General features: G+C 41.6%; 1 protein-coding gene across 3 annotated transcripts in view; it reads left to right on the forward strand.

Moving 5' to 3' along the window:
* Window positions 1-5,348, forward strand: part of CDK14 (cyclin dependent kinase 14) — a 504,271-nt gene extending 498,923 nt beyond the window's left edge. For all 3 annotated transcript variants that reach the window (XM_036230328.1, XM_036230330.1, XM_036230329.1), the window contains one exon: window positions 1,973-5,348. The gene's annotated coding sequence lies outside the window, so the exon portion shown is untranslated. The remainder of the gene's footprint in view (window positions 1-1,972) is intronic.
* Window positions 5,349-12,441: the final 7,093 nt, after the last annotated feature.

Raw genomic sequence — 12,441 nt, forward strand, 5'->3', positions numbered from 1 at the left:
AATTAAAAAGTGGGCAAAGGACTTGAATAGATATTTCTCCAAAGAAGAAATACAAATGGCCAACAAGCACATGAAAAGGTGTTCAGCATCACTAATCATTAGAGAAATGCAAATCAAAACCACAGCAAGATACTAGTGCACACCTACTAGGATGTCTAGAATTGAAGGGAAAAAAAGAAATAAAATAGAAAATAACAAATGTTGGCAAGGGTGTGGAAGAATAGGAACCTTTGTATGTTGCTGATCGGAATATAAAATGAGGTAGCCACTATGGAAATAGTTTGCCAGTTTCTCAAAAGTTAAACACAGAATTGCCGTATGACCCAGCAACTCTGCTCTTAAATATTTACCCCCCAAAATTGAAAACAGGTATTTAAAAAAATACTTGTACATGAATGTTCATAGCAGCACTGTTCATAATAGTCAAAATGTGAAAATGGCCCAAATATTCATCAACTCATGAATGCATAAACAAAATGTGGATTATCCATACAATGGAATACTAGTCACCAAAAAAAAAAAGAATGAAGAGCTAATATATGCTATGTATAGATGAACCTTTAAAATATTGTATTAAATAAAAGAAACCAGACACAGTAGGTCACATATTGTATGATTCTATTTATTTGAAATATCCAGAATAGGTAAATATGTAAATACTGAAAGCAGATTAGTGGTTATCAGGGGTTGGAGCAAAGAAAGGGAGTGACTTCTTAAAGGTCATGGGGTCTCTTTCGGAGGTGACAAAAATGTTTTGGAACTGATAGAGGTGATAGTTGCACAACATTGTAAATGTAGTAAATGCCACTAAATTGTATGCTTTAAAATGGTTAATTTTATGTTATGTGAATTTCACCTCAATTTTTAAGAATGGGAGGTTAACCTTTCAAAAACTCACCCTTATAAAGTGGGAGAAGTGAGTAGAGAGTGGAGAGGATGCTATTTTCAGCCATAAGATTGGAACTTTTTACTCTCTTGGTCAAGGTAGTGCCATGCAGAGATGAAGTCCTTGGTACTACAGCCCACATGGGCACCAGTGGGGTGACTGCACCGGGATATCTCCACAGAAGGCCAAGGTTCCCTCCCTGCCCAGGAAGATGGCAGTGTGGCACTGTAGAAGGGGACAAGCAGGCCTGGTCAGGCCTCGGTGACCACAAGCTTCGAACCAAAATGATGAACCACTTCTCGGACTCAGTGGAGCTGATGGATGAATCTCTGGATTTTGTGACTTGAGCCTGGAGTGTTTCTTTTCAGCTCTCATTACAAGACATTCTTTTCCCATCCTAGAGACTCAATGAAAATGCTAAGGACCCAAAAGAAATGTAGACAGAAGCAGCATGAACATTCTTTCTCTCTTCTTGAACTGTTCAAGAAGTTACCGAGTTTAAGCAGGTGTCATTGAAATAACATAGTCATATGCAAAAAGTTGGGAAGAGGCTGGCAATTCAGGTCATGCTGGCCAATTTTCATTCTACTGAAGCTAGGTCTGATAATAGGCAACCGAGGAATTATAGACAGCTGGTTTTTTTTTTTTTTAAGCATGTTTGTGATTCATTCTTATTCATAAAAATGAATAAGATGAATGTCTTTCTAATGGTCTGTGTTCTGTGTGGTGCTACAGGCCCTTAATTAAGATCAGTCTTACTACTGATGATTTAGGCAAGGAAATTTGCTGAATTTCTTTTTCTCTAAATAATCCAAGGGAAGGTTAGATCATTTAAATTTATTGAGTTAAATTCTTTCAAGGGAAGAAAATGCAGTCAGAACATTTCTTTATTATATCATAAGAACTGTTTTGGTGAAAGGGACTACTTCACCTCAGATATGTGTGCTTGGGGTGGCTGTGAGGAAAACTAATAGGCACAATTTGGCACGACCAATTTTGATGTCTCATGTAATTTAGGAAAAATGAATGATGTAAAGTTTTTTTTTTCTTTTCCCATATAACAGTTTTCTCTTTTCCTCCATCCAGGATTAAGCTGTCATCATTCTAGGAAGAAACAAAAATATTAATGAAGTGGCCAATAACACGAAGGGAATCATGGATCAGTTTCCTTTCTCTCCCTGCGGTGGATTTCACTTACAAGAAAATTGAAGCTGGCAAGACCCTGTTTTCTCTGCAATTTATTTAAAACCTTGCACGCATTTGGATACCTTGTGATTTCCAAGAACTATGTGAAGATTAAGCTTTGCTTACTGATACATGGCATGTATTCTTTTCAGTCTTTTGTATTTGATTTTGTTTGATTTCCCTCTGCAGCGCAGCGTCTCTGTAAAGGTTTTTATGCCTTTACCAACCATGTCTTAAATACATTAAGACAACACATTTGGTGTTCACACTTCTTCAGTAACATCTGTACTTGAAAGCCACATAGTGGCATAAAACCATGTGCATTTTCCTTGAGATCAGTGCACATTTTGCAACCACCAGGAAGGAGATGCTTAGCTAAAGCAAACCCATGTTCTCTGGCTGACTTGACAACTTGGTCCCTGGCCGTGGGGCCCCACTTATCGCCTACCTTTTGAGGACATTTGCAGATGTGTTTTTTTTTTTTCTTGGAAATAACTGCACATTAATATAGGATATCAGAATATGCTTAGCATTTTCAGGCCACATAGCATGACTGTTTGTTGAGTAGGTTGGAAGTGAAGAAACAAGTATCAAGCATTTGGAACAAAAACAGGGATAAATTGCTTACTTTTCAGCCTCTGGAGATTGAGGTAACTTTTTACATGTTTTATGGGTCTTGTCAACATCTTACTTTTCCATCCACTCTTTTACACTTTATGAGTATTTTCTGAATGGAGAAAAAAGTGAGGAATAAAATGTTTAAAACCGGGGTGCACAAGAATTGGCTCTGCGGGATGAGCCCTGAAAGCCATCTTTGCTAGTTAATGTTTAAAAGCAAATTACAAAGTTATCTGGAGTTAAACATTTGCTGATTTACACGAAAGCACCTTTAAATTACATTTTTTCAAGCATTCCAAGCTGGTTGGAAGTCTTCATTGAGTAACCTAACTTTAAACAGTCTCCTGGAAAAACCGTTCGAATGCAGGCTTTAGAAGCAATAGAGGAGTCTTGCTTTAAAGACGGGAAGAGGAAAAAGAAAAGCCGGCTTCCCTTGTTTGAGATGTTGAGAGACCCTGGAGGGTGAAGGCGAGTATGTGACATGGAGGAAAAAGTGGATTGGGCATCGTGGAGCTTTGATGCAGAGGGAGCGCTGTCTGGTGCAGGTGCCACCTGATGGGTAGGCCTCACTGCAGAATCCCAGATGATACTGAGGCCAAGGGGGCGGTTAGGAAATTCCTCTAAAGCCTGAAACCTAGTTCCTCAGGACACAAATTCCTATAGAAATATTCACGCACATTGTTTTACATTTTCCCTATTAGTCAGAAAGAAGGAGAGACCAAAAACTTGAAATGCATCGCACTTTTGGAGATCAAGACTAGGAATTATGAGCCAGTTTGACAAAGACTTTCTCTGAGAGTCCGGTGAGGGAAAAAGTTTTTCTCTTGTCAACCCAAGTATAGCTAGGGAATTGGACCCAGAATTCCTAAACATTAAAATGGTACCTTCCCTCGAGTGGGGTCTGAGTATATATTCAAGGTCACAATCCATACTATCCAAAAGTAGCATTCGTTGTAAGCTTCTAAGTGCTAAGCAAGGAATTATTTACTGATTGATTTTAAGGAGAGCAAAAGTTACCCAAGGCTAGACTGTTTATTATTTGCTATCTAGAAGTCTTTCCCATTCTTCTTTTGTACATTCCAACCCATTGGAAGTTAGAGGTTTTTTGATTTAACATGTACTTAAATTAGGATCTCTTAAAGTAAATATGGAAAAGAAAATCTTATGTGCAATCAAAAAATGGCCTTGCCTATGATTTGTCTTGAATTATTCATTCGGGAGAGAGGCATAACTTTTGTATTTTACCAAGTTTAAACTAGGAGCAACTGATGATTAAATCTTGCTACTTAATAAGCTTTCTAACTTGAAAATTTAAAAATATTTAGTGTTAAAAGACTTCAGTTAGGAATGTTAGAGTCATTCAGAGATAAAATGCCCCTGTCATTGGTAGCTTCTCTTGAAAAATGAAACAGAATTCTACTCAGTGAGGGGGAAAATCTTTCACATTACAGAAACATACCTCTCAGAAGATCTTATTTAGGAGGTTTTAGTTCCCCATCCTTGCCACGGGTACAGGAAATCCAAAGTTTGGTTTGTTTCTCTCTCCTTTCCTCTCCCATTTGCAAATCACATTCTCCCTTTCCTTCCTTCCCCAGCTTCTCTAGCTGAGAAATTATGAAATTATTGCAGAGTGTGTTCATTAGCAGATTTATTATTCTATTGAGAAAGCACTGGACTGTTTTTGTGAGAAAGCTAGAATAGCAAGAACACATTAGCATGGTGATCGTATCAATGCGACATGACTGCACACACGGTATTCTGAAAGGAAATTTGGGACTTCATTTCCATGTTCTTAAAGGAACAGTTTGGTTGACTTAAAAATTTAAGATAAGTAGGACATGAAAAAAATGTTTGCAGTGCTCAGAAAAAAAAAAAAAACAGGGGCCATAAGGCAGGGGTGGCTGTCCATCCACTGATACAAGGGTGAGAAGCTGTTTCTACCTCTCAAGAGTGATGAGAAAAGTTTCCAGGGGCGCCTCCAGGCTTACAGAGAAAGCAAGGCCTCTAGGTATCCTTTCCTCAGCGTGTACGTGACAGCCAATGTAATCAGTACCCTAGGTCATGTGTTTATATAAGATATTCATCTGTGAATATTACTGGTTTTGTAATCTTTGTTATATAAAAGAATGTTTAGGCTGTACATAACTGGGGTAGATTATTGCCTGCCCCCTATACATAGGAAAGTGCAGCATAATTGAGCATAATTTCCATCTCCCTTGCTGACTTGTAGGTAGAGGAAACCACATATGTTACTGCCTTGTGATTTTCTCACACACCAAAAACAAAAAATCTCAAATAACATAAGCACTATCCTATTCTCATTCCTTTCTCACGGTAGCATATTTTAGAGGCACATACAAAATCTACATTCTCTAATCGGGAGTGGATTTTTTAAATTTTTCTTTTATCTTTTTTTTTTTTGTATGATACACTGAGATGTGTACTTTCTAACAGAGGATTGGTACCTAAGAAATGTGCTAGCATCATTCAGAAACTATTATTCTTCAAAGTGACACATAGTAAGGAGAATGGAATAATACATTCTGCATATTTGTTACCAATTGTAATTTGTCTGTATTATGAAAGATGTAATGGTTTGTCAGCTGTCACTGTTGTTTTCTTGTAACATGATATGGAATAAAATATAGCAGAATCTCTACATTTTCTTGGTGCATCTTGGCAGGTGCCAAATAACACCATATACTATGTCAAAGAAGCATTGTCTTAAAAGCTCTTTGACACAACCATTCTTAAAGAGGGAAATAAGAGACCAGACACACAATGCTCTTGGATATGGAAAGGGGTGAGTTAGCTGGAACGTTCCAGGAGTCTGTTAAACCCTCCCTTTCCTTGATTTACTGGGCCAAATTTAGGTAAAGGCATAGAGGCTGTGCAAACAAATCGTGAGCTCGGGGATCTTGACAATTCCCCCAGTTCTTACTTATGTACGCCATATGTTCTGTGCATCTGGAGCCGATCTAGTTTTGTTTAACGACAATCTTATTTATCTTTTATTGCCTCTTTTTCAAATTTTTTTTTTTCACGTATCCTCAGATGAGGTGAGTAGGTTATGCTCCACTAAATACAAATCAAAGCTTCGGCCTGCCGACATTCTGCCGGAAGCATTACTGTTCTCCGCACGGAGCACACTTCTCTGAACACCACCTAGAGGGGGCCTGCTCTGAATGGGCAGGGCACTGTCAGAGCTCTCACTGTGTGTGACAATGTGTCACCTCAGGAGGCCCTTCCCGTTTCTATCATCACCTCCTTCTTGGATCTCTTAGCTTCATACCCCCAAACAAACCCCCATGAGTTGATCAACTGCTAATAAAGTTCGTGACAGATACAGTCATGAATTTATAGATATGCAGTTTGCTGATTTATAAATGTTTACACTTGAAGGTAAAAATCAAAGTTAAAGGTTCGTACTAAAAAGACTCAGGACCCCGGGCTTTCCCCTAGGCAGACCCCCAACACCTCAAGTTTCCCTCCTCTCACTGCTCTCCTAGAACTGTGATTTCATCTTTCATAACTCCTTTGCAAAAGCAGACACAAGTGTTCTCCGCTGCTGATGCATGTTCGATTCCAGAAAAGCTCACGGGAGCCACCGCATCCTCAGCCCCCCAACTCTCCCTACCGTTTCCCCTAAAGGAGTGACTCGTCTGTGCCAAGGCACAAGCATCTTCGCAGTCCTGCCACCACCAGCGGATTCTGAGCTGGGAAACTGCGTGGATGCAGACTTCATGGTACCCAAGATGGAGATAATAAGGAAATTTCTTAGTTAAATGGGAGCCAAATATCACTCTGGAAACTGATTAGAATTAGAGAGGTGTCAAAAGAATAACTCATTCCTCGGAGTCGTTCCAAGGGAGCGAAAGGTGTGCCACTGCTCCCTTCCATCAGCTACGGCAGCGCGTGTGCCCATTGTCGAGATCCTGCAGCCTCAGCGGTGGGCTCACAACTTAGAGCATGTGTGCCTGGCTTAGTTTAATCCGATAAGCTCTTAATAAAGAAAAAGAGGAGGTGGAGGGCTGGTATCCACAAGCGCCCAAAGAAATAGCTTTGAGAAATACTTTTGAACTTTTTAAATGTGGCAGTAGAGATGGCAATCGTCTCTCAGCTCCATAATGACCCAGTGTTCCCTTCTCTTTCGGCAGGGGCCAGCCGGCTCTGCCAGGTTGGAGGAGGTGATGTTTGCTCCCTGAGGCAAGCAGAGTAAGGAGGACGGCAGTCCTAGACTTGCTGTTGGCCCCCAGAGTAAAGAGAAACCAGAGGGGAAGGTGTTAGAGCAACCCTGTGCCACTAGGTTAACACGTACAGTTGGTGAATAATGGCTCTGCAATGAGAACCCCACAGTGGCCCAGCAGCCTGCTGCTACCAGTGGGTGGTGGCGTTATGGGCATTAGCTTTGAGAAGCTTATACAGCAGAGGGAGCTAGGATAAAGGACACAAATCAGGGGAAAACTGACAAGATTAAAAAAATCCAAGGCCTCGTATTTACTGTTCATCCCCCATGCTCTCGGTGTGCTATATTGTCTGCGTTGACTCATGCTGAGAGAGAGCCAGGCACAATAATAGCTGGGAGCAGCCTTGCAGCCCTGGAGCCAGCCTCCGCCAACGGGGCTGACTGCGCTGGTGGAGAATGGGATTCTGATAGAGTTGTCTTTTTTTTTTCTCCTTCCCTGCAAGACCACTAATAATTATGGGGGGCACGCAGCAGAGATGGGTAAGGGTTCCCTGTTGGAGTATATCCTGAGAAGTGGCCCAGCGGGGGGCCCGGCCTAGGTATGTGTTATAACAGCCCAAGGTGTGCCTGCCTGACAGATGCAGACAATGCTTGGGACATCCAGGGACACGCGTTTGAACTAGCGGTTCAAGGATCTAGAGAGATGCGAATGAATCTTAGCTTTATGCATCACGCCACAGTGTGAAACAATGACTTTCCTCTCTCCATCTCCAACCAAATCAGATAGCTGAGTATCCTGCATCCTCAAAGAAAGGCTGTAATCCACTCAGGTCCTTGGGAAAAGCAGGCACCAGTCCCGCGACATTATTCTGCCTAATGTTCAGGTAATTCAGACCTTTATGTGTCCACTCCCTTAGTCCAGTGTCTTGCAGCCCTGGCTCCCATTAGACTTATGGGGAAGTTCTAAAAACACCCCCACCCCAGACTGATTCATTCTGAAATATTGAGGGTGGGGCCCTGACATTGGTCCGTTTTGGGATCTCGACAGGTGATTCTACTGTGCCGCCGCATGAGAACTGCTAGACGCTTCCCTTCCTCCTATCTGCCTGCTACTCCGGGGAGAGGGCAGGCAAACTTCTGTAAGAGCCAGAGAGTAAATCCGTTTGGCTTTCCAGGCTGTACAGTGTCTGTTGCCACTGCTTGCTCTGCTGTCATAGTGTGAAAGCGACCATGCACAACGCGTAAATGAGCAAGCATGGCCGTGCGCCAATAAAACAATTTATGGGCACTGAAGTTTGAATTTCATACGGTTTTCACATGTCATGAAATATTTTTCTTTTGATTTTAGAAAACTATTTAGAAATATAAAACCCATGCTTAGCTCACAGCCTATATAAAAACATGCAGTGGGCAGGAATTTGCCTGGGGCGGTAGCTTGCTTACCTTAGCTTAGCATGCTGCCCTGGTATGGGGGGGTAGGGCAGAAGCATCCCTGACATTTGCTGGGCCCAGGATAGAATCAAATGGAGGCTCACATACTGCATAACTAAATATTTAAAAATATAATTGTGACTAACAAAATGTTAAATACATTCAGTTTTCTTACCTCAACAAATATGTCTTCATCATGACCTAAAAGGCCAAGGTGGCACTTAGAATTCTTGGACTTCTCAAAAAGTTCACCAAAACATGGCGGCACGCAGAGAGTCTCCCTGGCTCAAGACTAGCACCGTCTTTTCATTTCCCACTCCTACCTCTAGGGGTGCAGATCCCGTGGGAGGAGTCACACATGCATGTATGTGAACACCTGAGCCCCCACATCCCTACTCCATTCTTGCCTTTGACAAACAGCTCGTCCTTGGCCATCCACAGGGATCAGGTTCATACTCCCGGGGAGAGTGATTTTGAAGAAAGATTCTATTTGTAGAAAGAATTCCAGAGTCCCGGCCACCTGGAGAGTGTGAAGTAAAAGTGGGAGAGGTAGTTTCCTGTTGGGTGTGGCACCATGGATTCCTCATTCTGTGGGGAGGGGTGTGCCTATGCAAGACCAGAGCCTGGCCCTTTAAACACGGGAAACAAAACAGGGGCCCTCTTGCCTGGATTTAAGGTCACTGTCAGTGGGTAACAGGAACCTGAGAATCAGTTCCTATGAGTTTTCAGGTCCCTCGTAGATGGCCCTAACTACTCCAAACCCATGGAAGCAGACCTCATAATGTGAAGCAGAACCATTCTGAGGAAAGGGCAAAGAACTGCTTCCATCTCTTGGAATTAAAGGATCTGGCCCCTGTCAGTCATGTAGTGGAACTCACTGGCACCTGTTCACTGGAATCAACTGTTAAGTACTTAGGAATTTTGTGAGCCAGTTCCGAAATCACATGGAAATACTTCACCACAGAAATCAGAAAACTCAACAGATCGAGTCCTTTCTTTCTTTCTCTCTCTCTTTCTTTCTTTCTTTCTTTCTTTCTTTCTTTCTTTCTTTCTTTCTTTCTTTCTTTCTTTCTTTCTTTCTTTCTGCTTTCTTTTCTTTCTTTCTTTCTCTCTTTCTTTTGTTCTTTCGTTCTTTCGTTCTTTCGTTCTTTCTGCTTTCTTTTTCTTTCTTTCTCTCTCTCTCTCTCTCTCTCTCTCTCTCTCTCTCTCTCTCTCTCTCTCTCTTTCTCTTTCTTCTTTTCTTTTTCTTTTTTTATTTCGTGTCGGTTTTCCAACACACTGCTGCCTCCTGACCCCTTTCTTTCCCATCTCATCTCCCATCTCCCCATGGGCACATCTTTCACATGCATCAGTTAAACTTCCTACTGATCCTGTATATTCCAGGCCTCCTCATGCCTCCGATTTTTTGCACACACTGTTTCCTTAGATTGGAATGGCTTTTCCCATTTTCTGGCAGGCAAGTTCCCATTAATCCTTCTAAGACCCTGTCATAAAACGAATTCTTGCAAAACATTTCGGAACTCCCTCAAAACAGTTTCTCCTTCTTCCAAGTCCCACATCAACTTTAAAAATAATAATAACATGGGTCTTTTTTTAATCTCTATATCCTCAAACCCAAAAATGGTGACTGAGGCACAGTAGATGCTATTTTTTTTAAGTAAATCAATTATTAAAGGATAATACAGATTAAATGAGAGTAAAATGGAATACAGTTTACCTTCCTAAGAAAAGATTTAGAAGCCTGCAAAGTGCTATACATACATATACTATACATATACTATATACTATAATGTACTATATGCTACAATATGCAAGGTATTATCTGGTCCAATGGGAAAAAGAGGAACCAAAGAGAAAAGATCTCTGCTTGTCTTCAAGAAACTCATTGAAACAGTGATTCCTATACTTGGCTGACTACCAATATCTGCTGGGGAGCTTTCTAAACCTTCCTGCTGAAACAGTCCTCGGGGTGGCAGTTGGGTGTGTGTACTTTTTAAAATCTCAAGTGATTCTGATGGTCAGCCATGACCATGAACCACCCATGGGGAAGTTTAGATGGGTAACCTCTTATGCAGTCTGTTTGCCTCCCTCTGAAATCTCTTCCTCTACTTTCTTCAGATAAAGACTCTGTTTGAATGGCAAATCATCTGAGAGCCACTCCTGCTTCAAACTTTCCAGTGGCTCCTCCTTCTCTCCAGGGTAGAGTCTAAACTTTGTGGAATGACATCAAGCCCATCACACCCGTAATCTCCCCTTCCTTTCTCTTCATTTTATCTCCTCTCTTCACCTCTCACTTCTTCTTCCAGCTTCAGGGAATGCTTGCTTGTTTCCTTCATTTTTCCTCTCTCTAACCTGGGATTCCATTTCACATCACCTCAGGTAGTTACATCCCACTCATGCTTTAAGATAGCTACATCCCACTCATCCTTTAAGACCGATCTTTTACATCATCTCCTCCATGAAGTCTTCACTGACAAGGTCCTTTCATTCTTTCCTCCCTTCATTCACACATTGTGGCAGAGGCTGGCCAAATGTTTTTCTCCTGGACTAGACTAAGCTAGACCACATTTCACAGGCCCCCTTTACTGGGTCTAACTACTGGAGTATGAACAGAAGTGACTGCACCACTTCCAGGCCTGACTCACTCAAGCATCCTGTACACAATTCCCATGTCTTCAGCCCTTTCTTGCTCTTTCTTGCAAGTGAACATGGTCAATTATAAGTCAAGTATTTAAGAAGGTGGGGCCATAATATGGAAGAATTACTGCTTGGAATGGAGCCATGTGATGGTTAAGAAGGTCTTTACATGAGGTGACTTTACATGAGCAAGACATAAACTTCCATTGTGTGTTAACTATAAAAAAAAAAAAAAATGGCCTCGGGGTGCCAGACACCAAGAAGTTTGAACTTTGTCCTGGATTTTCATGCAAAGAGTGCCATAATCTGGTCTCTACTTTGGGAGCAACCAGTTTGCACAGGTCACTTACATTTTTCATTTTACCAAACATCTGCTCAATGCTGACATGTGCCAGACATTGGGTTGTGCACTACAGGTACATGAACCAGAAAGATATTGTCTTTCTCTATAGTCCAGTTGAGCTGAACAACTGTGTGTGTATTATTTTAATGCAGCAAAAGCTATAAGTGAGAGTCACAGAAATAGTACAGAGGAGATATGATATTTTGCTTTGGTTTGGGGGCAGGAGATGGGGATGGTGGGGAGGGTGGACATGCAGAAGGACATACAGAAGTTTTCCAGGGGACAGGCTTTCCTAAGCAAATACAAACACACAGAAGGATGAAACAGCATATTATTATTTCAACCCCAAACCTCGTATTATTTCAACCCCATTTGCAAGATTGTATAGTAAAAACATTAAGATTTTCCCATTTTCTCTATCAAGGCTAGGTGGTATAATTCAAAGTATCTCATAAAATAATAAGTGCCCCAGGGAATTCTGCACACTCCTTCCTCAGAACCACACCTCCTCCCTATCATCCACTTGCCATAGATCTTGTTTGTTTGATCCCCCTGTGGACTCTGAGCTTCCTAAGAGTAGATGCTTGGTCTTACTCATTTCTGTAGCTTGTGTCCAGCGCAATTCAGGTGCTCCCAGAATTCTGAGGTATAGAAAGAGAAATCACTTTAAGCGCATAGAGAGGAGCATATTGGCAAGTTATTTCCCATGTCTTGACAAAGTGAAACAAAAGGATGAAATTCCCAATTCTTTCTCATGTTCTGGGAAGTAGTGGGTACACTACCGAATGTATGAGTCTTTGATCTAGCTGCCAGAGTTACAACATGTGTTCTGCCTTACTCGTCTTATTGACCCCAGAGGAGAGCCACTCCCTGAGGGAGGGGGCTGAATTACCCTTCGGTCTCTGGGTCAATATCTGCCAAGTGCACCAGAGAACTCACAGCACACTGAAGAAAGTCGTACTTTTTTCTGCTGTTTGACAGTAACATCCAGGTGAGGGTGCATGCTTTCACTTGTTACCAAAATTGAGAACTCAATATTTTGCTCTATATAAAGCCGTTTAACCCTTTCTGTTTGCAGCAAGAATACTCATCGGCGGTGCTTGCAGCTTTGCAGCTGCAGCATTTACCCCAAGATAACTCACGGATTACAGTCTT

The sequence above is a fragment of the Rousettus aegyptiacus genome, unplaced genomic scaffold (genome assembly GCF_014176215.1).
Source record: "Rousettus aegyptiacus isolate mRouAeg1 unplaced genomic scaffold, mRouAeg1.p scaffold_m13_p_13, whole genome shotgun sequence".
NCBI lineage: Eukaryota > Metazoa > Chordata > Mammalia > Chiroptera > Pteropodidae > Rousettus > Rousettus aegyptiacus.